Consider the following 22,133-nt stretch of genomic DNA (forward strand, 5'->3'; position numbering starts at 1 on the left):
ATCTACATGCCTTTTTCTCCTGTAGCTTTTATCCTGAAAAGTGGTGTTTGTGATGGATATGCCTGTTCTGGAGTATGTTTTTTAAAAATAATTTTTTATATGAAAATTTATCTTTCTGTAGGGAATTCAGACAACATAGAAAATTGTGAAATTAACAGTTTGGTGATACAGGAGTTGTCAGTTTTAACAGTTTGATAATATACGTGCATGTGCACCTGTATGTGCATATCAGAACACACACATGTCACTCTCATGATATATAATGTGAGTGAAGTTGCATAACTTCACATTCTGTTTACCAGCCTTTATTATTATTATTACCTTTTTTTTTTTTATTGAGACGGAGTTATGCTTTTGTCCAGGCTGGAGTGCAATGGCACAATCACAGCTCACTGCAACCTCCGCCTCCCTGATTCAAACAATTCTCCTGCCTCAGCCTCCTGAGTAGCTGGGATTACAGGCATGCGTCACCATGCCCAGCTAATTTTGTATTTTTAGTAGAGTTGAGGTTTCTCCATGTTAGTCAGGCTGGTCTTGAACTCCCGACCTCAGATGATCCGCCCGCTTCGGCCTCCCAAAGTGCTAGGATTACAGGTGTGAGCCACTGTGCCTGGCCCACCAACCTTTATTTTTGAACTCAGTGCTTTGTTTGGCTATTTTCCATGTTAATGAATATGATCTAAAATGGCTGTGGTGTGTTCCATTATATATATATCTGTTATATATATAATCTGTTTCACAGTAACTTTTTAATAATATTTTGTTTTTCACTATTATGAACAGTTCTACACTAAAAATATTGGCGTATTCTTCTTGCCCACTTACATTCTGAGGGCAAATTTCTAGAAGTAGAATTGCATATATAATTTTATTTTAAATATAGTTATGCTTTATAGCAATATATTGAGAAATGTCTAAATTTTTATAGTAAGCACTCCTAGAAAGCTGATAATTTGTCCCTTTAAAAGTCTGCTTTTAGCTGGACACTGTGGCTCACACCTGTAATCCCAGCACTTTGGGAGGCTGAGGTGGGCATATCACCTGAGGTCAGGAGTTCAAGGCCATCCTGGCTAGCCCTGTCTCTGCTAAAAATACAAAAAATTAGCCAGGCGTAGTGGTGGGTGCCTGTAGTCCCAGCTACTCAGGAGGCTGATGTGGGAGAATTGCTTGAACCCAGGAGGCGGAGGTTGCAGTGAGCTGAGATTGGGCCACTGCCCTCCAGCCTGGGCGACAGAACAAGACTTCCATCTCAAAAAAAAAGGAAAAAAATCCACTTTAAGGTGGAATGTACTGTGCATCCAGATGTGTAGGGCAAAAATGGTTCAGGTTACTAGACTTGAAGGTTCTTGGGTCTGGATTTTTGTAACTCTTTTGTCTTCTTCTTTACCTCTTTTCCACATATGCTGCTTTTAATCTACAGGGGGCTTGGAAACAAGATAACTGACCTTATTATATGATGTATAAAACAGAAGCAGGCAACCCCTGACTCAAAGTATGTGGAGTGTTCTATGGTAGGGGTGGGATAGGAACATTGTTGGCTGGTTGAATTTTGCATAGGTAAGGACTTTGTTTTAGTTTGGGGAATATTTATGTTGATGCTCTGTTGGATTAAATTATTTTTATTACAGAGCAGCCATTTATGAATGAATATAGGAGACAAAGCCATATAATTGAGATAAAAGGCAAGCTCGTATGATTAAAAGAAAATTCCCATCCTTTAGGTTGGGATTCTTTCACTCCAGGAAGTACTAGTGCAGTGCCTGCCTCCTCACTCCTTCTCTGCCTGGCACATCCCACTTTGAGTGTTCCTTTTTGGGAGAATGTGCCCTTGTCTCTGGGCATGCTCCCTGGGCTATCAGACAGTGTCTTCTCCAGGGCTGGGAATGAAGATTCAGCCAAGTCCTGACTGCTTGTACCCTGGCAACCCCAGCATGGGAAGAATTCCCTGGCCCGCTAAGCAGTATTAGTTCTTCCTCCAGTATTGACTGTTTGATTTATAGCAGCACTGGGTAGGTCCTGGGAATTTAAAGCTAACTCAGACCCTTTCCGCATCATCTTGGGGCTTACTAGGTGGAAGGTAAGATGACTTCGAGGCATGTAATTTGACTGACAGCATGTTAAGTACCCTCTGAATGGTGTGTATGGTATATATGAGGGGGGAATTATCAGTTCTTTTTGGGGATCTGTGAAGTTTTCTAAAAGAGAAGGGGACACTTGGATTCAGTAGTGGCAAATGAAAGGAATTAACAAGACAAATACTGTTAGGAGGAGTTAAAGGTGGCTGGCCAGAGGAGTGGGTATGGAAAGGCATTCTAGGCAGCAAGTAAAGCTTGTGCAAAAATGTGAGAGTGTGAAACAGTTACCCGCTTTTTCCAATTCACAGTCTACACAGCTGCTACAGCAGGTACCAAGTGTTAGAGGAGGGTGGTACAGGAAAGGAGATGTTAGAGGCAGGTCAGACCATAGTGGACCTTGTGTGCCATGATGAGGAGTTGAACTTGATCCTCTGGGGACAATAGACTGCCATCATGAGGCTTTAATTAGCTCTGTGCTTTGATTTATGGGCACAGTCAGGGTGAACAAATGAATGCCCATTGTGCTCATTTTGGGGAGTTATAAAATCCCTTTTATAAGTTAGGGGATGTGCTAAGCATTGGTACCAGAGGGAGTGCATTTATAATGCAACTCATCCTTCCAGCAGTGCTCTCATGGCCTGGAAGGTGAGCAGAATCCTTTAATAAAGGGGGCACAGTTTCAGTCAGATTGTGTAATTTCTCAGTGCTAAGACTTCTCTGGGTGGTCCAACCTGGTCAAGGTATAAAGGTACATTGGTGGGGGGCACTGGGCACAACATTGCCCAGTCTTGCCTGACAGCCCAAAACAGGACAGACAGCAGGCTATGTAAAGAGTAAGAGCAGTCTTTGTGTTGTGCAAAAAATGGCCATTTCCTGTGCATTGATTTCCCCTCCTCCCATTCATACCTGCACACAGATACAGATCTATCAGGGTGTCATTTTTGAATACTGAGTTAAATAATATCAGAGTTAAGATAAAAATCAATGGTTTAATTGATTAAATGAGCACAGGGCCACACACATGGTGATAGCTCAGTAATTGATTTTTTAAAAACATGAGTTTAAAGCAAAATGGATTTCAAAAATTGAAAAACACTTGGCAAAACATTTCTATGCTTCTTTTTGATATATCAGGAAAGATTAATATTTAGAATTTCTAATTTGTAAATTAAGACATGCTGTTCACTTGACCTTTTAAGCAGAGTTTTATAAGTAAGGCACAATAGGCTATGAGCTACATTAGTTACCTGATATTAAAGTGTTCTCAGAGAATTTAGTTTCTTACAAAATTATTCAGATGGAGTAAAGAAAATTGCTTTACTAAGTGGGGTTGGAGTGTAGTGGACTGTTGACTTTGAATATTAAGCTCTACTTTTTTTTTTTTTTTAAAGGGGAGTATTGATTTAAGGCATTCTAAATCATTTATTAGATCAGTATATTACTTGGAAACTAAAAGATCTGGACAGTTTGTGCTTCTGTACAAGTCTACAGATATACTGAAATCAGAAAGTCAGGCTGGTGTTTGGAGCAGGCATGGTCTTAGGCAGGGTGAACCAGAAGGCTGGGATTGGTTTCTACTTATACTATCACTTTTAGCTATGGGCTTTGGATCTGTTACTTATCTTTATTACCTTCGTCTTCCTCATTTGTGAAATTATCTCAACAACACTTAACCTTTCTGACCATACATATTTATTGTGTGAATTGAATGTTTTCATTCAAATGTGAATAAAAGATTGTATTTAGCTTGGAAATTCTGAACAAATGTAAGATGGCAGTGTTGATGGCAGATTCCTTTTTCAGTGGCATAGTGTTATATTTTAGTTTCAATCATATTGGCCTGATTTAAATAGTTTAGCAAGGTTGGGAGTTATCTACACTTAAAAAAATTAATTAAACATTTTAAAGTTAAGGTTTTGCTTAAAATTTTTACCTGTTGCTAAATAAAAAGTATACAGAAAACACAGATTTTTTTTTTGGGAGAAAGGGAAGTTAAATAAATTATCCTTCTAATGCTTTCAAATATTCCTTATTAAGTTGTTGAAGTAGGCATAGTTATTCTCTTAAGAGTATTATAAACATAATAACAATGAATTTGTTTGCCCTTACAGAGTTTCAAATGATTGTTACCAGTTTACAGGTTAGATAGGGAACTGCCTCTCAGAGAGGGTAATGACTTACCCATGATTGTCCTAATATTCCGTAATAGGAAAAGACGTGGAACTAGAACTCAGTTCTGTTGCCATATCGTCAATATCTGCCTGAATTTGTTTGTTGTACAAAATAACTAGGTTATTCAATTTTGGACATTGATTTAGACTCAATCTAAAATTAGTTCAGGCTATATCTTCCTACTCCTCCAGAAAAATGCCAGTTATGTGTAATACTGTATATAAATATAAAACATCTTATAAAAATGTTTTTATGTAATCAAAATGAATTTTCTTAAATTTAAATACATTGGATTTACCCTTGACAAATTTGATTTTAATCAGATTCACCTTGAGTGTTACATTAGGGAGTCAGTGAAATGCCCCAGGGAGTGGCAGTCATGACTATAAATCCTCATTTCAGGAGAAAAATGGCAGTTTATTTTTGTTGGTCTGCACGTGCTGTGAATCTTCAGCCCTGCAGTGGAGTCCTCCAAGGACTGTGGCACGCACGGCCCATCAGTGACAGCCAAGTTGTTGTGACTTCTTCTTCTTCATTGTCTTTTTTTTTTTTTTTTAAGGGGCAGGTTACTTTGTTTCAAAAACATGAGGCTTTGAAAGAATTCCAAAAGTAGTACACACATTGAAAAATATAATCAAATACACTAAAGGAAAATTTTAAATGACTCCTAAAATTTTAGCAGAGAAGTAATCTTTACCTAAATTTTGACTTGAATCCTTCTTTGTGAGTGACTTCTGAAGGGGATGGAATCCTTGTTGCCTGTTTAGCTCACTAACTCCAAGTGTAGAGAATGGGCTCTGTGGTCCAAATCTGCTTAATCCACATTGAGAGGGAACAGAGGAGTTTGGTCCCACTGCCCAGCACAGAAAGAAATGAAATTTACCTGTTACTGTAACTATTAAGAGACTTCCCATTTTACCTTCAAAACAAAGGGAGTATCATTTTCATGTCTATACTTAGTCTCTCCTGCTGCCATGTAAGCCTCTGGTTGCAAAACAGGATCTCAATAGTGTTTCAGAGAATGGTACTTCTTGCCATCTGATACCTGTGAAATCCAAGTGATCTTGGGCTCTGCTCTCTGGCTGTGGATCCAGTTGTTGCTGGAGCCTTACAGCAGGGGTCCCCAACCCCCCAGGGCCATGGAATCCTACCAGTCCCTGGCTTGTTCACAGCAGGAGGTGAGTGGCAAGCAATTGAGCATTACTGCCTGAGCTTCACCTCCTGTCAGATTATCAGAGATTCTGATTCCTCATAGGAGGGTGAACCCTATTGTGAACTGTATATCGAGGGATCTCGGTTGCACACTCCTTATGAGAATCTAATGCCTGATGATCTGAGGTAGAACAGTTTTATCCTGAAACCATCCCCCACCCCTAGTCCGTGGAAAAACTTGTCTTTTCATGAACTGGTCCTCCCTGGTGCCAACCGAAAAATATGTATGGGGACTGCTGCCTTTATAGCATCAGCTCTCCTTGAGCAACTAGCCGGGGAGTGTTGTATAGTGCTTAAGATGTGGGGCCCGAAAGTTCTGCATTTGAGTCCTGGTTCCAACACTTAGTAGCTCTTGACCCTGGGCAAGTAACTTAATCTCTTGGAACCTAATTTTTCTTCATCTGTAAAATGAGGTTTAATATTTATCAACATGCTTATAAAGTATGTAACAGAGTATTATGGTACCTACCTGATTACCCCCAGCAGAGGTTCATTACAATTTTGATTTTTAGGATTAAGGTAAGCATTGTATAATTTCAGTTCTGAGAATACATTTCTCTGAGTTATAAAGCAAACTGAGTTTGTGTACTGGTGTCATTAGGATGCTTTTTAGTGAGTGAAGGAAGGATGACCTTGAGCTTATGGTGGAATGGTAGTTCAGGGGGCTGACGGAGTGCAAGTTGTGTATGGTTTTTTTGTTTATTTGTTTGTTTTTTTTGAGACAGAGTCTCGCTCTGTTGCCCAGGTTGGAGTGCAGTGGTGTGATCTCTGCTCACTGCAACCTCCACCTCCTGGGTTCAAGCAGTTCTCCTGCCTCAGCCTTCCAAGTAGCTGGGATTACAGGCATGCATCACCACACCTGGGTAATTTTTGTATTTTTAGTAAAGATGGAGTTTCACCATGTTGGGCAGGCTGGTCTTGAACTCCTGACTTCAGGTGATCCACCCACCTCAGTCTCCCAAAGGGCTGAGATTACAGGCGTGAGCCACTATGCCAAGCTGTGTATTTTTTTTTTTTTTTTTAAAGATAATTAATGTCTATTGAAAAATGTAATTTATTTGAAAACACTGAGTTTGTCTAATTATGGATTCAATCCTAATATGTGACTTGGTGGAGAAAATTACTAACACTGGTGTTCCAGTTTATCTCACATACTGAAATCTTCTCTTTATTTACCAGAACAGATTCCATTTCTTTTGACTGAGGTGAAAACATAAGATCTTCTTTTGCCTTTTCCAGAATCTGTCAGCACTTACTGAGTTAAGCAGAAGGTTTAAGCACAGTGAGGCTTTTTTTGTGTGTGCCCAAGGGACCAGAATCCTCTGGATACAAAGCCCTCAGAGCTAAATTCTTAGTGGGGACACATGTACAGTATCAGTGTACGTTAAGGGTTGGTGTTTCTTGGGCTATATGAGTAAGTTTGAACATTACAGAAAGAAATGAAAAACAATCAGATCTCTTGTCCCAAATACTGTAATTTGTTTCTCCAGTGTCTACTTTCCACATCTGAATGAACTTGTAAGTAGAAAATGCTTCCTCTGTAGCTGGCCTGGTCAGGTTGGCCTGATACTTGGAGTGAAAAGATTGGAACAGAGTAAAGAGCACAAATCTGGGAGCCTGGAAAACTGGTCTGTGGTTCTGTTTTCGCTGTTTAATGATTGTTAAAACAAAACAAGGCAGTTTGCAGATCTGGCTTTAGTTTTCTTACCAGTACACTTGGGGGTGTAGATGATCTCCAGAGTTGTGGAATCACAGGGTTGGAAGTAGCTTTGTGCAACCTTCCTAAAAAGCATAGATGTGATCTTGGAATCAGCCTTGGCAGGTTCCCATTTCATCTCCATTTGTCTGTGTTCAGCCTTCGCTTGGCTTCTACTCTAGAGATGGGGAACCCTTGGTTTTCAAGGTAGTTTTGAGCAACTTAATATTAGGGAGCTTTTCATAGTGTATGTATTCCTTGCCCTCTTATAGCCCTAATTCTATGTTTTTCATCTTGTATGTGACAAATCTTCAGATATTAAACAAGAATTATTTCAATTCTTGTTCCAGTTAGGCTGCGAAAGCTCTTTGATGTGATTTCAGACCCTTCACAGTTATGTTAGCTTTCCTGAAATGTTCCCGAGTTTTTCATTGCTGCTTTTAAAATGTGATTCTCAGAAAAGCATATAATACTTCAGATAGGTTGTGACCAGCACAGGGCATGCTAAGAAGGTTTAAAAACTGTGATTTCATGAGTTCAGCCCAAGTTGATTTTTTGTTAATTGGTTTCTTTTATAGACAGCATCTGTCTGTGACATCCCTGATGTTTTATTTCACATGGATTGATTTCTCATAAGCAAGGCCTCATGTTATAGATGGGCAGCTTATTTTTTTGGCCCTTGGCAGTGCTTTTTATTTATTTATTTTTCTTCTGTGGGTTGTTTTATATATCTGCTCCTTGTTCTGCCTGCTGAATCCTTCTGAACCTTCTGTCTGCTCTGGGAATTACTGATCCTGTCAGGCTGTTGTCTCCTTATTATCCTCACTGGTCATACCTTAGAGTCCACCCCAATGTTGATGAAAATGTTGACTAGGGCAACGTCAAGTAGAAGCTCTTGTGGTAAAGGGTCTTTTTATTGTCTTTACAATTGACTGTGGGAACCCTGACAGTGTTTCCTGGCTCCTCTTAATAATGTGTTTTTATTATTGGTTAGATGTAATTTGTCTTGGTCTGAAGTCTTGCACTCTGTTATCTCATTTATCGTCTTCTGTTTTGAAAATTCTGTTATTTTTTATGTTTATACACATTTGGATTAGTGGTGTTAGCTATTTTCCCTGCAACAATTACTGTGTTCTAGTTAGCTTTTGCTTTAGTGGTCTTTACTGATACTACCACCAACCCCACCCATCTTTTCTTTCTTTCTTTCTTTCTTTTTTTTTTTTTTGCATTCACAGTCTCCCCATGATTTCCTGACCTGGAGTGCCTAGTAGTACTGAGTACTAAATGGGGGTTGAGGCGGTGGTGCTGGTGGACCAACAGAAGAAAGAAATTTCTTAAATTAAGAAGGTTTCCAGTCTTTTTTCCAGAAGTACTGCTACAAATACATGCCAAGGTTTTTCAAAAGACTAACTTTAGACAGTTTAAGAATATTCTATGGGAGATAAAGTTTAAAAATGCAATTCATAAAGAGATATGTTTAATAAGATATGTTTATCTTATTCCAGATACCCTGATGGATGCTGTATGTTGAAAAATTACATTTTAGAAAATAAAGGGTGTATAGATACTGCTAAGATAGGTTAAACAAAATAGGAATGACATTTACCTGACAAATAGCTAGTAAAAAACATACTATTCCATAAGAATGTAATGGGGTAATGGTGCATCAGAAATACTTACATAAATTATCTGTCTAAAGAGAGGTGTCAGGATTTGACATGGAGATAGTTTATAGGGTAGGCCATATCTGCATATTGTATTTTGTATCTTGTTCTTTGTAATAGAATTTACTTAGTTGAATCAACCTGTATGACCTTTTCCTAATTTGATGTACTACAAAAGAAGGTTTAGCATAAACGTTTTCAAAATTATATGTCCCATGAAGCCAAGCATTTTATGAAATCAGCAAGACCAGTCTTCTCTCTCTGCTGCCCTTTCTTTTGTCTTTGCCCTTTTCTTCCTCCCACCAAGTACTCGCGTATCTGTGTGCTTAGGTTAGCGGTATCCACACCGATACCTGTTCTCTTTTTTTTCACCCTATCTCCAAGGGCAAAAGGAGAGACTGAAAAAAATATTCTGGAAATCTTAAATATGGGATGAAATTCAAGGAATGATTTCTTATTTTGTCACTCTTAAAATGTTTTTAATGGAGCATGTACATTTGAGTTTGTGGTAACAGTTAGTAGATATTCCTGTGTCTGGGATGCCCTTTTTTTTTTTTTTTTAAGACAAGGTCTCACTCTGTCGCCCAGGCTGAAGTACAGGGGCGCAATCTCGGCTCACTGCAATCTTCGCCTCCTGGGTTCCAGCGAATTTCCTGCCTCAGCCTCCTGAGCAGCTGGGATTACAGGTGCCCGCCACCACGCCTGGCTAATTTTTGTATTTTTAGCAGAGGTGGAGTTTCACCATGTTGGCTAAGCTGGTCTTGAACTCCTGACCTTGTGATCCACCTGCCTTGGGCTCCCAAAGTTCTGGGATTACAGGAGTGAGCCACCCTGCCCGGCCTGGGTTTCCCTTTAGTGTAAAGTATCAAGCAGTAAATAGAGCACACACTCTGTAGAATTATAGAATTAAAGACCCTTATTTATGAGGATTAGAAAAGATGACTATAAAAATTTTAAGTACAGTTAGGGGAAAGAAGGATTCAATGGAGAGAATGAATTTGAAGTTATATCCATAAATGCTTGAAGTTCTAATGTGATTTTTAGTTACAACAGAATTTTTAAAATTACAATGGAATTTTGCCGTGACGTCACTCATTATAGTTGGAATTCTACATTAACTAGATTTTTATTCTGATTTATATAAAACCTTTATTGCTTGAAGTACAGACTTAAGTTAAAACTTTTGTAGCATGGATTCCAGAGATTCTATTTTTTTTTTTCCCCCAGAAAGAAAAACAGGAAGTACTATGTCTAGAAACTCTCCAAATGAAGGTGTTTTTAATGACTAACTTTCTTCAGAGAATAAGCTACTGTATGGTTTCTAGGTTACAGTGCATTAGGGCTAAATGTAGAAACTGGAACTCCAGTTATAAGGTTTTGCCCCTTAAAGGTTAAGTATCCAGTTGTATGCAATAACAACTTAGGAACTGTAAAGTTGTTATTCCTACAATAATTATTACTTTGTCCCTGTGGGAATATATAGAATTTGCATTGTTGGGCATAATGTCTTATTTATATTTCACTGTATTTATAGTTGAACCTTATATCTAAATGAATGAGAGAAATTAACTCATTTTTGTATATAATTTAATTGTGTAGCGTTCACTAATTGGTAATGATTTGCACACATGAACAAATCAAACAAAAATCTCTACTGGTATATTGTACTCTTAGGTAATATGGGGGTAAATGCATGTGTTTAACTCTGGATCTCATGGTGAAATTAAGAGAGTAATTGTGCATTGCACCAGGAATAATGTGCTGTTCACAAATGGATGTCACTTACCAAGTTTACACATCTGATTAGAAGAAACAAAGATTTCAGACTTAATTGAGGACACATGTCTTTGATATCTTTCTTGAGGTAACTCTAGTCCTTTAAGACTATCTTGAAACCATCAGCAGGATTTATTTTAAAAATCCTCCAATTGAGGCAATCATTAAAAATCAAGTAATTATTCCCTGGGGCCCAGTTCTTTATTACCAAAAGCGTAGAGTTTTTAGGGTTTAGAACTCTTTTTGGCTCTTAAAGCCATGTTGTTTAGAAAAATTAAAATGTAAAAAATGGCCTAAGGTTTCTAAACCATGTGACCTGTGGTCAGTCCTATTCCTCTTGCTATAGAGCAGGGAACCATTGTAAACAGGAAAATTCTAATCCATATGCAGCTAGCAACTTCAGCCTTTCACAGACTAACAAGTAAGACCACTATGAGCCCTATAGCTCCTTTATTTCTCGCATGGGTGCTTCATCACATGGAGGCCAGGGAATAAGGAGCCTGGGAAAAGGAACACTTTGTCTTCAGATTTAGAAAGCACACTTGAAAAAGAAAAGAGAATCTTTTGAATAAAATTAGAAGGGAATACACGCCTGTAAACAAGATTCTGCAGTCGTACAAAATAATGCATGCTTAGACTCTTTGCCTGTGAGTTGAAAACTTTTTTAGCCAGTGTAGATTTTTGTCATAAGGGAAAGCAATGTTTAATGTGCAGTTCTTAGTTTTCAATCTTGGGAGCTTCTTGATAATTAAGTGATATTTTTGACAGTGAGGAAATTAAATTATGTGGGAATTCAGTCCTGAGTATATTTTTGAGTAGCCTTCCTTGGATAGTTTAACTGTAGTCTTGTCTGTCTAGAGATGAATTAGGTGACTTCTGGAGGTCTCTTCAGTAGCCATCCTGGGAGATTTAAAAAGTAGGTTTTATACCACAGGAAAACTTTCCTTCCCATTTTCTCACTTACCATTCTTATAATGATTGCATTTTTTTTTTGTTCACAATGGTTAAATTTTATTTACTTCCTGATCTTTAGGGGAAAGAGTGGCATAAATTGAGGCAGATGAAAAATTTCAAAGGGCTGCCATTGCCCTCTTGAAGTTCACATTGTCTCCAGCTTCTCTAAGCTATGGCTACCACCTCCCAAGGCGAACTCCCATCCCTGTTTTGCTGTCTTTGGTTAGGATTCGTTGGTAGGCAGTGGACCTTATGGTAGAGGATGGCAGATGAACTTTAAAGAGAAAAGTTCTATAGCCACTGTTCTTACAGCTCTTGCTCTTGCTGTTTTTTTCTGCCAGTAGCTGCCTCTTCTTTTACTGTGAGAGAAGTAGGAGAGAGAAGGTAAGTCCAAGAGAGGAGAGGAATTTCACAGCCTCCTTTAGTTTCCTTGCTCCCTTCATGCCTCTGCTTCATCTTCTCCCTTTCCAAACATCACAGTCAACTAGGGAAGGTTGTTTTTATAAAATAGAGTTCTTGGGCTCTACTTTTAGCTATTATACTTCAGGAAGTCTGGAGTTTGAGTCCTGAGAATCTGTATATTTCTTGAGTTATGAAGGTAATTTTGATTCCCAGTTAGATTTGAGAACTGTAGGATATGTTTCCCACCCTAACTGTTGGAGGTTAGGGTCCTAACTTGTAGGAGTCAATACCAGCAGAAATGGTATTGACAAATAGGGCCACAAATACCAAGGGTCCCTGAACCGACAACCAGAGCATCTAGGAGTGAGAGACCAGTTGAATTTAACTGTAATTATCCTTTTGTGGGAGTTAGTTGCTATAATAGCTATTTTTAAAGTGTATTAGCTTTTGTCTTTTATATTCCTTTTAATTGTTGATGGAAAGCTGTGTGTAAAGATATGGTGGGTATACTGGTAATCTCCAACCCCCAAAGATGGGATTAATACAGAGGCTAATAGACTTTATGAGGGGCTAACTCCTCAGAAGAGGAAGAAGTTACGGAGGTGGCATTTGAGCTGAGCCTTTAAAAGATGAGAGAAGATTTGCGTTAGAGATTGGTATTTTCTCTTCTTGGGAAGGTATTCCAGATACCGGAAAATGTGAGCAAAGACAACAGACATATTTGAAAAACAGCAGGCTTTGCTTCCATGAGGCCAAGGTGTAGGCTCTGTGAAACACAAGAGAAGAAGAGAGTAGATCAGGGACAGAGTGTCAAGAGCTCTAAAGTCATTTCTGTTTGGACTTTATTCTCAGTGTCATAGTTTCTATATGGAAATGGGCTCAGAGTATAAAAGAGTAACTCCATAAAAATAATTGTAGCACCACATCTTATTTAGAAGATTATGACTTTTATTTGAATTATATTTCAGAACCTTAAAAATATGTATATGCATGTACATGTATCACACAAAGAAAATTCCTTTAAAGGCTTTTTCTTCATGTGTACTCTGTGACCCTGTGAGGTCTGGGGCTTGGGACTGCTGTGAAATAAATGATAACCTTGTCATTCATTAGATAGCTTGAGCTGCATTAGGATCTTCTGCATTTCAGGGTTGGACTCTTCTCCCTGCTTTGGCAGAGTTTTTCTTCCCTCCAGTCTTGGCCTCCCCCATTAACATACAGGTACTTGGAACTTTATGTCTGCAGGTCTGTGTCATTTTGTTATCCCTTTAGGGAACCACCTGCCTAACCTTATGAGGTCTTGTTCAAAACCGTGGTTCTGCTCTTTTCAGCAGCTGATCATTATTGCATATCACTGTCTTTTAACATCTACTGAAAGCTGAAAATATTTGGTATACTTAATATATTAATAGTATGTTACTTGTTTATCAGTATTTTGGTTTACATAAATGTAAAGCCTAGACATTTTATAGGGACCTGGTGTAGTAATCCCTAACAGATACCGAAAGAAAAGTAAAAATTAGTTGAGAGGACTAGATTATCCTCTTTCATCACTCATTTTTCCTCAAAGAATATTCTTTAAAGAATATATTAAAAGGCAAAGTTGTCTACAGTCAGTATCAAAATTCTGCTTTAACAATATTTTCAACGTTTTACATCGTTCTGGTAATTATATGAAGTCTATGAAGACTAAACATCTCTGTCATAATTGGTAAAAAGCAATATTTCCGAGTGAATATTTGTTTTCAAAAACCCTAAGTCTTTAAAGGTGGCATATGATGCTATAATTTTTCTCAGAAATCTTTTATTTATTTAGAGATTGAGTCTCACTCTGTCACCCAGGCTGGAGTGCAGTGGCATGATTCACCTCCCGGGTTCCTGTGATTCTCCTGCTTCTGCCTCCCAAGTAGTTGGGATTATAGGCACCCACCACCATGCCTGCCTAATTTTTGTATTTTTAGTAGAGATGAAGTTTTGCCATGTTGGCCAGGCTGGTCTCAAACTCCTGACTTCAGGTGCTCCACTCACCTTGACCTCCCAATGTGCTGGGATTGCAGGCATGAGCCACCACGCTGGGCTCTCAGAAATCTTAAAAAGGATTTAGTTTTCATTTAAAGATAAACATGGTTCCCCACATCTGAAATTTATTTATTGAAATGGGATCATGTTGTCCATGGAAAACATATCTTACTTTATACCAGATTTTAAAGTTATCACTAAGTGCAGCATAAAATTCCTCTGAGCTCCACTTTTACATAAGAGAAATTATTGAATGTGATAAAGGTAGCATTTCAAATTAGTGAGAAAAGATAGGTTATTCAATTAGTGTTGAGACTAATGGATATATATCTAGGAAGACAAGTACAGACTATAAATATTGAAAGGTAAAACTGAAAACATAAAAATATTTGAAGAAATCATTGGAAAATTATTCTACAAACTGTATGGGGAATGACAGTCTGTGATAGCAATAACCAAAAGCCATGAAAGAATAGATTGGTAACAATTCAGCTATATAAGAATTCCTAAATTTCTCAATGGCAGAAACCATGAAATAAATGAATTTACCAAACTGGAAAAAATTTTCACAAATCAGGTCATGAAGAGCTAATTTTCTTAAAATACGTAAAAAAAGATTTTTCAAAGTGTCATCATACACAAAAGCCTGCTTTTCTAAAAACCTAAGCTCCTACAAAGCTGTAAGAAAATGATGAACAAATAGAAAAATGGGCAAAAGTGATGATTTAACAGTTCGCAGAGAAATACAAATGACTCCTAAAATATATAAAAAGATGCTCAACTTCATTCATAATATGAGAAATGTAAATTAAGGCTATACTAAGATACTATTTTTCACAGATCTGTTTTCTAAAAATAAGCTTGGGAGAGAGCCTCTTATCTGAATTCAGGGACAGCCTGATTTGCTTGAGGGAAATAGGCATCCTCCTGCACTACTGCTAGGAAGGTAAAGGTACTGGCTAGGTTAGTGGTCTAGTGGACAGCAGTTTGCTGGTATCTCTCAGAATTACAAATGCATGTGTTTGTTTTGATGTGGCAATTTCCCATCTAGGAATTTATTCTAGAGATAACAGTCATACAAGATTTTCCCATTAGCATTATTTGTAATAGCAAAAAGATAGGAAATTACCTAAATGCTCATATATAGGGGACTGCTAAATTGTGAAATTCCATGCAATTTTAAAAAAGAATAAGGAAGCAAAGTAGAGAACATCATGTATAGAGTTTACCATTTAAAAAAGGGAGAAAATAGAATATATATGTATTTCTTTGTGTGTTACTAAAGTACTTCTGGGTGAACACAAAAGAAGTAACAATTTATCGTGGATGAGAACACAACTGAGGGACAAGGTTGGAGGGAGATTTTGTCACTGTACCCTTTTGTTTTGGACGATTTGAAGCTATTGTCTCTTGAAAATTTCAAGAAGATAAATTATGAAGGAGGGATCTTAAAAATATGTTGTTTTAATAAAATGTCTTAATTTTTTTGCTTGAAAACTAACATTGCTTTAAGGAGGAAACAGTGGGTAGTTTAGGAGGAGCATGTGTGTTTAATTAAATTGCCTCTTCAACAGTATTAAAAATCAGTCAGTTGTAAATTGGTGAGGAATATGTTAAAACCCTATGGGAGACCGAGTTCTGAAGTTTGCTTTGAAGTCCGACCAGGAAAAGAAGGGGTTAAAGGTGTGATGCAGGTAAAGGAAGGGTTAAGCGTATTATGCAAGCTGTTAAATAAAAAGGAAGTGCATTACAAAATGCTGAGCTCAGGAGTCTGGCTGCCAGCCAAGCCTTTGCTTTCCTCGCTACAGCTGAGGGCTTTCGAAGCTTCCCACCAGTGGGTTTGTCTGAACTGTTTAGGAATGTGGCCGCGGTCGCCAGCTGACGTCAGCGCCGCCGGTTCAGCCGCGGGCCAGAGTCAGGGACTGACAGCGCGAGGGGTGGGGTTGGGAGGCAGGATGGGGCGAGGCCTGCGTGTGACTGACGGCGCGGGGGCGGGTCGGCATTGTGTGTGACTGACAGGGCAGAGGCGGGGCGGCACATGGTTTGCGTTTTCTGGATGGCTTCTGCTAAATTATGATTATAGATTTTCTTTGTAATGAAGGGAAAGGTTTTGTTTGTTTCCGTTTTTTGAAATCCAGGGCTCTGTAGGTATTAAGTAGAAGCCCAAAATTAAATATAACACATACCAAATTGTCTAACTTCAAAGGCCATTTTGTTTTTGTTTTTGTTTCTGAGAGGGAGGTGCCATAGTAAAAACTTTGGTGATTTTTACCAGTGAAGGGTCTAGGGAGGTGATTTTTGCTGTTTAAGGAGGTTCTCAAATTTTCTTACCTACAGTCTATTTTTATTTCAAAATTTGTATCAGAAAGAAATTGTAAACGTTTTCAAATGCGATTTTGTAAAACAAAAGATTAAAAAAGAAAAATTATGTGGAAAACTGCTAAGATTAATTATATCTCTATTAAGATCACCTTTGCGCATGATCATTTTGGGTTATTACTGCTGATTTTCAGCCTTTAAAGAAAAATGTGAGGTTTTGGTAACAACTTACAAGGGTAGTGTTTAGAGCTGTAGCTTCCCCTTCTCTACCATATATCTCCTGCTTTCATGATAGTTAATTTTGCTTCTAAAAACATTTGTTTTTCTTGACTATTTGTTAATTAGATCATTTTGTTTAGTCATACCTAAGAGTTTTGTTAGTCTTTGGGTTCTTAGTTGTAGGAGTCAGAGTCAGGAATGCGAATTTATTAGCTTTTTGTGGAGGGGGATATGTGGGGCGGTGAGAGCTGTGGGTGATTAAGTATGGAGTGCAGTACAAGTTCATAGACAAGGATCTAAAGGGAGTCATTAAGCTCCATGGAAAACTTTGTTACTTAAGCAGGCCAGTAAAGGAAGACTATTTTGAGTAGCTACTGAAGTTATCTGGTAGTTAATTTAATTGACTGATTTGAGTAACGGTTTCAGGGACCCTAGATTTGTAAAAGTGGTACTGTTGTGGCTTTCGATAAAAGAAGTTTTAGCCTTTCATGAGAGGAAGCTTATTTGTCCTTTATGTTGAGAAGCTTCTGTTTGATCTTCAGGGTTTCCTTAGGCACTGTTACTGTGATTTCACCTATGTGTAGTAGCCCAGCTAAGGTGAAGTCAGCATATAGACTAGAAAGATACAAAATTACAAAAACTCAGGATCACCCTTGGCAAAAGGCAACATGTGTAGCCCTAAATTACCCAGGTACTCAAGTGTTCAGTCCTACATTGACAATTGCACAGAATTTGTGTTCTGAGTTTGTGAATAGTATCGTAATAATTGATGTATTTCCTTTTTTGTTTTGAGACAGAGTCTCGTTTTGTTGCCCAGGCTGGAGTACAGTGGTTCAATCTTGGCTCACTGCAACCTCTGCCTCTCCCGGGTTTAAGCAGTTCTCTGCCTCAGCCTCCTAAGTAGCTGGGATTACAGGCGCATGACACCATGCTTGACTAATTTTTGTGTTTTTAGTAGAAACGAGGTTTCACCATCTTGGCCGGGCTGGTCTTGAACTCCTGACCTCATGATCCACCCGTCTCAGCCTCCCAAAGTCCTAAGATTACAGGCGTGAGCCACCACGCCCAGCCAATATATTTCCTTTTTAAAGCATCTGACTAGACTTTAAGGACTTGTGTTTTTCACTTAGATACCTTTTTGTTGATGGTACACTTCATGCAGGATAATTTTAAGAGTATAGAGTTGTAAACTATTGTTACATTGAACTTAAATATTAAGGTCATTTCATTTAACACATAGAACAGCCAACAAGAATATTTGATAAAGTGAACATTGAATTAAGAATGAGGTATGAATTATGCTTAGTTTACTTAATCACCAGTTATATGACTTTGTCCACTTTTAATCTCATCATGTCTTAGTTTCTCCAGGGGAAAATACTTTTTATTAGTTCTCCCATAAAAGGACTCAGGCAAAAAAGGCTGTTATCAAGACATAAGAATGTTCTGGTTAGTAATACACTATGGTGTGGCATGCTTGGAAAGGGCAGCAGAAGAAATGACAACCTGGTGTGGATGCTGACTGGTCCCTCCATCTCTGTGCTTGTCTGAAGCACTTCAGCATTGTTACAGAAAAGTCCCTGGGAGGCCCTGTGCTCTAGGAGTGGAGCTTTGAGTGTGTGTTTAGAACTAGGTTTCCTTTCTTTGTTTTTGCCAAATTAGTTATCATTTCTTCTAAAATATAGTCTTCTCAAAATATGGAGTGAATATTTGTGTCTTATTGGATGAGTCTGTATTTGGAGTTAAGTATGACTTAGTTAATTAATTGTTTTTTAAACTTTATTTACTGACAACTAAGGTGAACATATTTTGGGTTATAAAGGATGGGAATACAGTAAAAATTGCTGCCCTGCAGTCTTGATGTTAGTGAAGAAACAACCCTCTGATTGGAAGCTTTTGCACAACACTAGAGTGTAGTTTTCTTCCTGAATACTCTAAAATGTTTCAGGAAATTTCAACCTTGTCTTTAATAAGAATGTTTTAAAATTAGTTTTGCCTAGTTAACACACGTTTTGAAAGATACTGTCTTCATTGCGTTAATCCACTCAGGCTGCTATAACAAAAATAACTTTAACTGGGTGGTTTATAAACCACAGAAATTTATTTCTCCCAGTTCTGGAGGCTAAGAAGTCCAAGATCAAGTTGCCATCAGATTGGGTGTCTGATGAGGCCCCTTTTCCTGGTTCCTGGATGACACCTTCTTGCTGTGTCTTTATGTGGTAGAAGGAAAGGATGAACGGTTTCTCTCAGGCCATTTTTAAGGGCACTAATCCCATTCATGAGGGCTCTATATCCATGACCTCATTAACCTCCTAAAGATGGCACAGCACCTTGGAGGTGAATATTTCAACATATGAATTGGAGTTGGGAATAAGTATGCAGACCATAGCATGCATTTTCATTTTCATTTATATATTGAGATTTTAGGAAATTACCAAAGATAGTATAGCTGCTAATACCGAACAAATAACCAGGGTAACCACAGTAAATTGATATAATTTGAGCTCACAAGAAATGAAAAATTGATCTTTGTTATGTTAACCTTGTAACTTTTCCCCTAGGAAGTCTACAATTTCTAGTAGATGGTTTGAAATTTTGGACAAAACATGTGATACTTTATTGTTTCCAGTGAATCACAGGGAAATCAGATTGGGACCCTATACTGAGATCTCACTATAAAAAGAGAGAAAAACCTCACAGGAGAAAGTTGAATTGTTTTTTATGCAGGAACAGAACTCCTGGGTTGGTCAGAATTGCAACTACCATACTTCAGATCTGGCATCTTGTTTGCTGGGAAATAGGGCGGGGCGGGGGCGAGATGCAGCATCTTTGATTTGATCCCTTGAAGACTAGCTCAGGCATGGTGTGCTTTTAGTGTGTTTCAGGGCTCCAATTTAGAATCTTCCCTTTCCATTTCCTTGCTTATCAGGAATCAGTGATATGAAGGCATCTATTGTTTATGTTATTTGGGGCAGCTGGCAGCATATTTGTGTCTTAGGTTCTGTTTACTGTTTTAACTATTTGCATATTCCTTTTATGGACTACTTCTTGGCTTCTATTGAGATGGAATTGAAGAAAGCAAGTTCAGCAGTGAAAACAGATTGTCAAAACCAGAAAAGAGGCACATTGTGTTCTGTTTTCAAAACTCTTCTGTTAATCTTTGTATTGGTTCCTAAGAGCCCTGCTGAAGAATCTATGTTTTCTTAGGAGTGTCCATCTTGAATATTAATTTAAAATGGTTTATTGTGAATTTCCTCCCATTGAGCCTGCTTTTTTGTATTGTTTTCTATTTTATTGTTGAAGGTGTTTGTCATAAAAATTTATTTTCTGTTCCTATTCATTCATTGATTCCTTTTGAATACCTACTTTGTGCCAGACTTAACATCAGTTGCTCGGCACATGCTGCTGAGCAAACATAAACTTGCAGTATAATGGAAATTAGAGATGTTAAAGTGTGTGTGAAGGAAGCTCTTGAGGGCAGGAGTGGGGTGGGGGTGGGGCGACTTGATGTTTCCAAAGAACTAAAAGGAAGGGACACAGTGTGAGTTGTAGAGCAGAGGGATATGACAAGAGAGTGATACCAGATGGGGTAGGAGAAATGGACAGGGCAAAGGTGATCCTGTGAGGTAATTCTAGTACATTAAAAGGAATTGACTTAAGTGTAGTGGGAAGCCACCCTCAGGCTGCTCTGTGGAGAATATGTCGGCTAGGGCAAGAGTGGAAGCAAAGTGTTCAGTGAAGAGGGTAGTTGCAGTAGTTCAGTATTAGCTTGGACTCGGGGGGCAGTGATGTAGAGAAGTGGACATAACAGCAGGATTTAGTGATGGCATTGGATGGAATGGGGATAAAAGAAGAAAGAATTCAAGGTGATTTCGAAGTTTCTATTTTGAGCATCGGGGTGGTGACTGTTTATTGGAGCTGGGAATGGTAGGAAAAAGAACAGTTTTGGGATGTGACAAATCAAGGGTCTAGTTTTGGATCTAAGTTTGAGCTATGCAGTAGAGAGGTCAGGTAAATAGCATGGCTGAAATCTTTTTTCCTTTGCACTATACAGTTAGGGCAAAGGAAAAAAGATTTTTCCTGTGCCAACTATAGAATTAGTTATGCTTTTTAAATTTGAAAATACAGGATTTTAGCTCAGACTGAATTACTTCCATCTCCCCTGTGGAAGGGGAAATATCTTGTAATAGTTATAAGCCCAACAAACATATCCCTACACGGAGGCAGTCAGCATGAGAGAACTCTGCTATGCTCATTATATATGGTTGAGAGGTAAACTGAATAAGATTATTTATGTTTCAGAGGGGTCAGCTTCCAGTACTGCTGTTGATTAATTGATTTTTAAGTATTTCTTTGCTTACTTTTTAGGTTATTTTTTCCTAAGAGATTTTAGGTAACTTAAAACAAAAAATGTTGAAAACTGTGTGCCTTGTACTATCTAATTCCTTTCTCTGTGTTATTTTATCTAAATCCTAATTCTCAGAAGAAGACTGAAATAGATGGCATTTGAATCCCGTCTTTATAGGTGAGAAAACTGAATTGCAGGGAGGTTAGTACTTTCTCGAGGATACACAGCTAGCAAATGCGAGTCCCAGGTTTGACTGGCTCCAAAGCTGATGCTCCTTCTCACTGTTTGCTATGGCTGCAACACAGAACTAATAGTTTTGATTCAGCAGTCTTTTGGGAATGTGGTAGAGTTGAGGTAGGCTTTTGCTTGTTAGTTTATGATCGGAAATGTATGAAGTAGAACCTGGAAAGTAATTTAGAGTTGCTTCATATATCACAAAGGGAGTGTCATTTTGATGTACAACATAAGAATATTTAGGATAAAAACCCTTGGGCTGTGTGCGGTGGCTCACGCCTGTAATCCCAGCACTTTGAGAGGCTGAGGTGGGCAGATCACAAGTTCAGGAGTTCAAGACCAGCCTGACCAACATAGTGAAACCCAGACTCTACTAAAAATACAAAAAAAAAACAACAACAAAAAGAAACCGGGTGTGGTGGCACGGCCTGTAATCCTAGCTACTCAGAGGCTAAAGCAGGAGAAGTCCTTGAACCCAGAAAGCGGAGGTTGCAATGAGCCGAGATCATGCCACTGCACTCCAGCCAGGGCGACAGACAGTGCAAGACTCCATTTCAAAACAAAAATAAAAAAAAAACAAAAAACCCTTACTGATTCCTATGTGGGAATATGTTTGTATGTTGGATTGGTTAGGAGATAGGAACTGGTTGGCCATATAAAGGTTCTGGGCCCCGTTTCTCTGCAGTTCACAAAGGATACAGTTAAAAAATAGCATAACCAGTCACCTACAAGCCGCTTAGTATCTGCTGCTGGATGAGCTCAAATTAGTTAATGTATATGGTGCATTCTACCTCAGAAGGAATAATTAGATCTTTAAAACTTAAAGATTTCTTTTTGGTGTGTTTTAAACAACTGAGAACATTAAGGGCAAAACCTTCATGAAACATTTACCAATGAAATGTAATGGGAGCTTAAGTTATTTAAGATAAGCTTATCAGGGCTTGGAATAGCAAAAATCTGATGTTACTATAAAACCAAAAGAGTAGATTATAATATAAATCTAACCTTCTTACATGTGTGTTGGGTAGAGGAGTATGCAGAAT

The 22,133-nt window shown here is 38.3% G+C and overlaps 1 protein-coding gene across 1 annotated transcript in view; it reads left to right on the top strand.

Annotated features, from left to right (window-relative positions):
• The window catches only part of ZSWIM6 (zinc finger SWIM-type containing 6), a 217,752-nt gene that overhangs the window by 58,917 nt on the left and 136,702 nt on the right, over window positions 1–22,133 (top strand). The gene's annotated exons all lie outside the window — the stretch shown is intronic.

The sequence above is a fragment of the Aotus nancymaae genome, unplaced genomic scaffold (genome assembly GCF_030222135.1).
Source record: "Aotus nancymaae isolate 86718 unplaced genomic scaffold, 86718_ANA_hifiasm-v0.15.2.pri h1tg000014l, whole genome shotgun sequence".
In the NCBI taxonomy this organism is placed as follows: Eukaryota; Metazoa; Chordata; class Mammalia; order Primates; family Aotidae; genus Aotus; species Aotus nancymaae.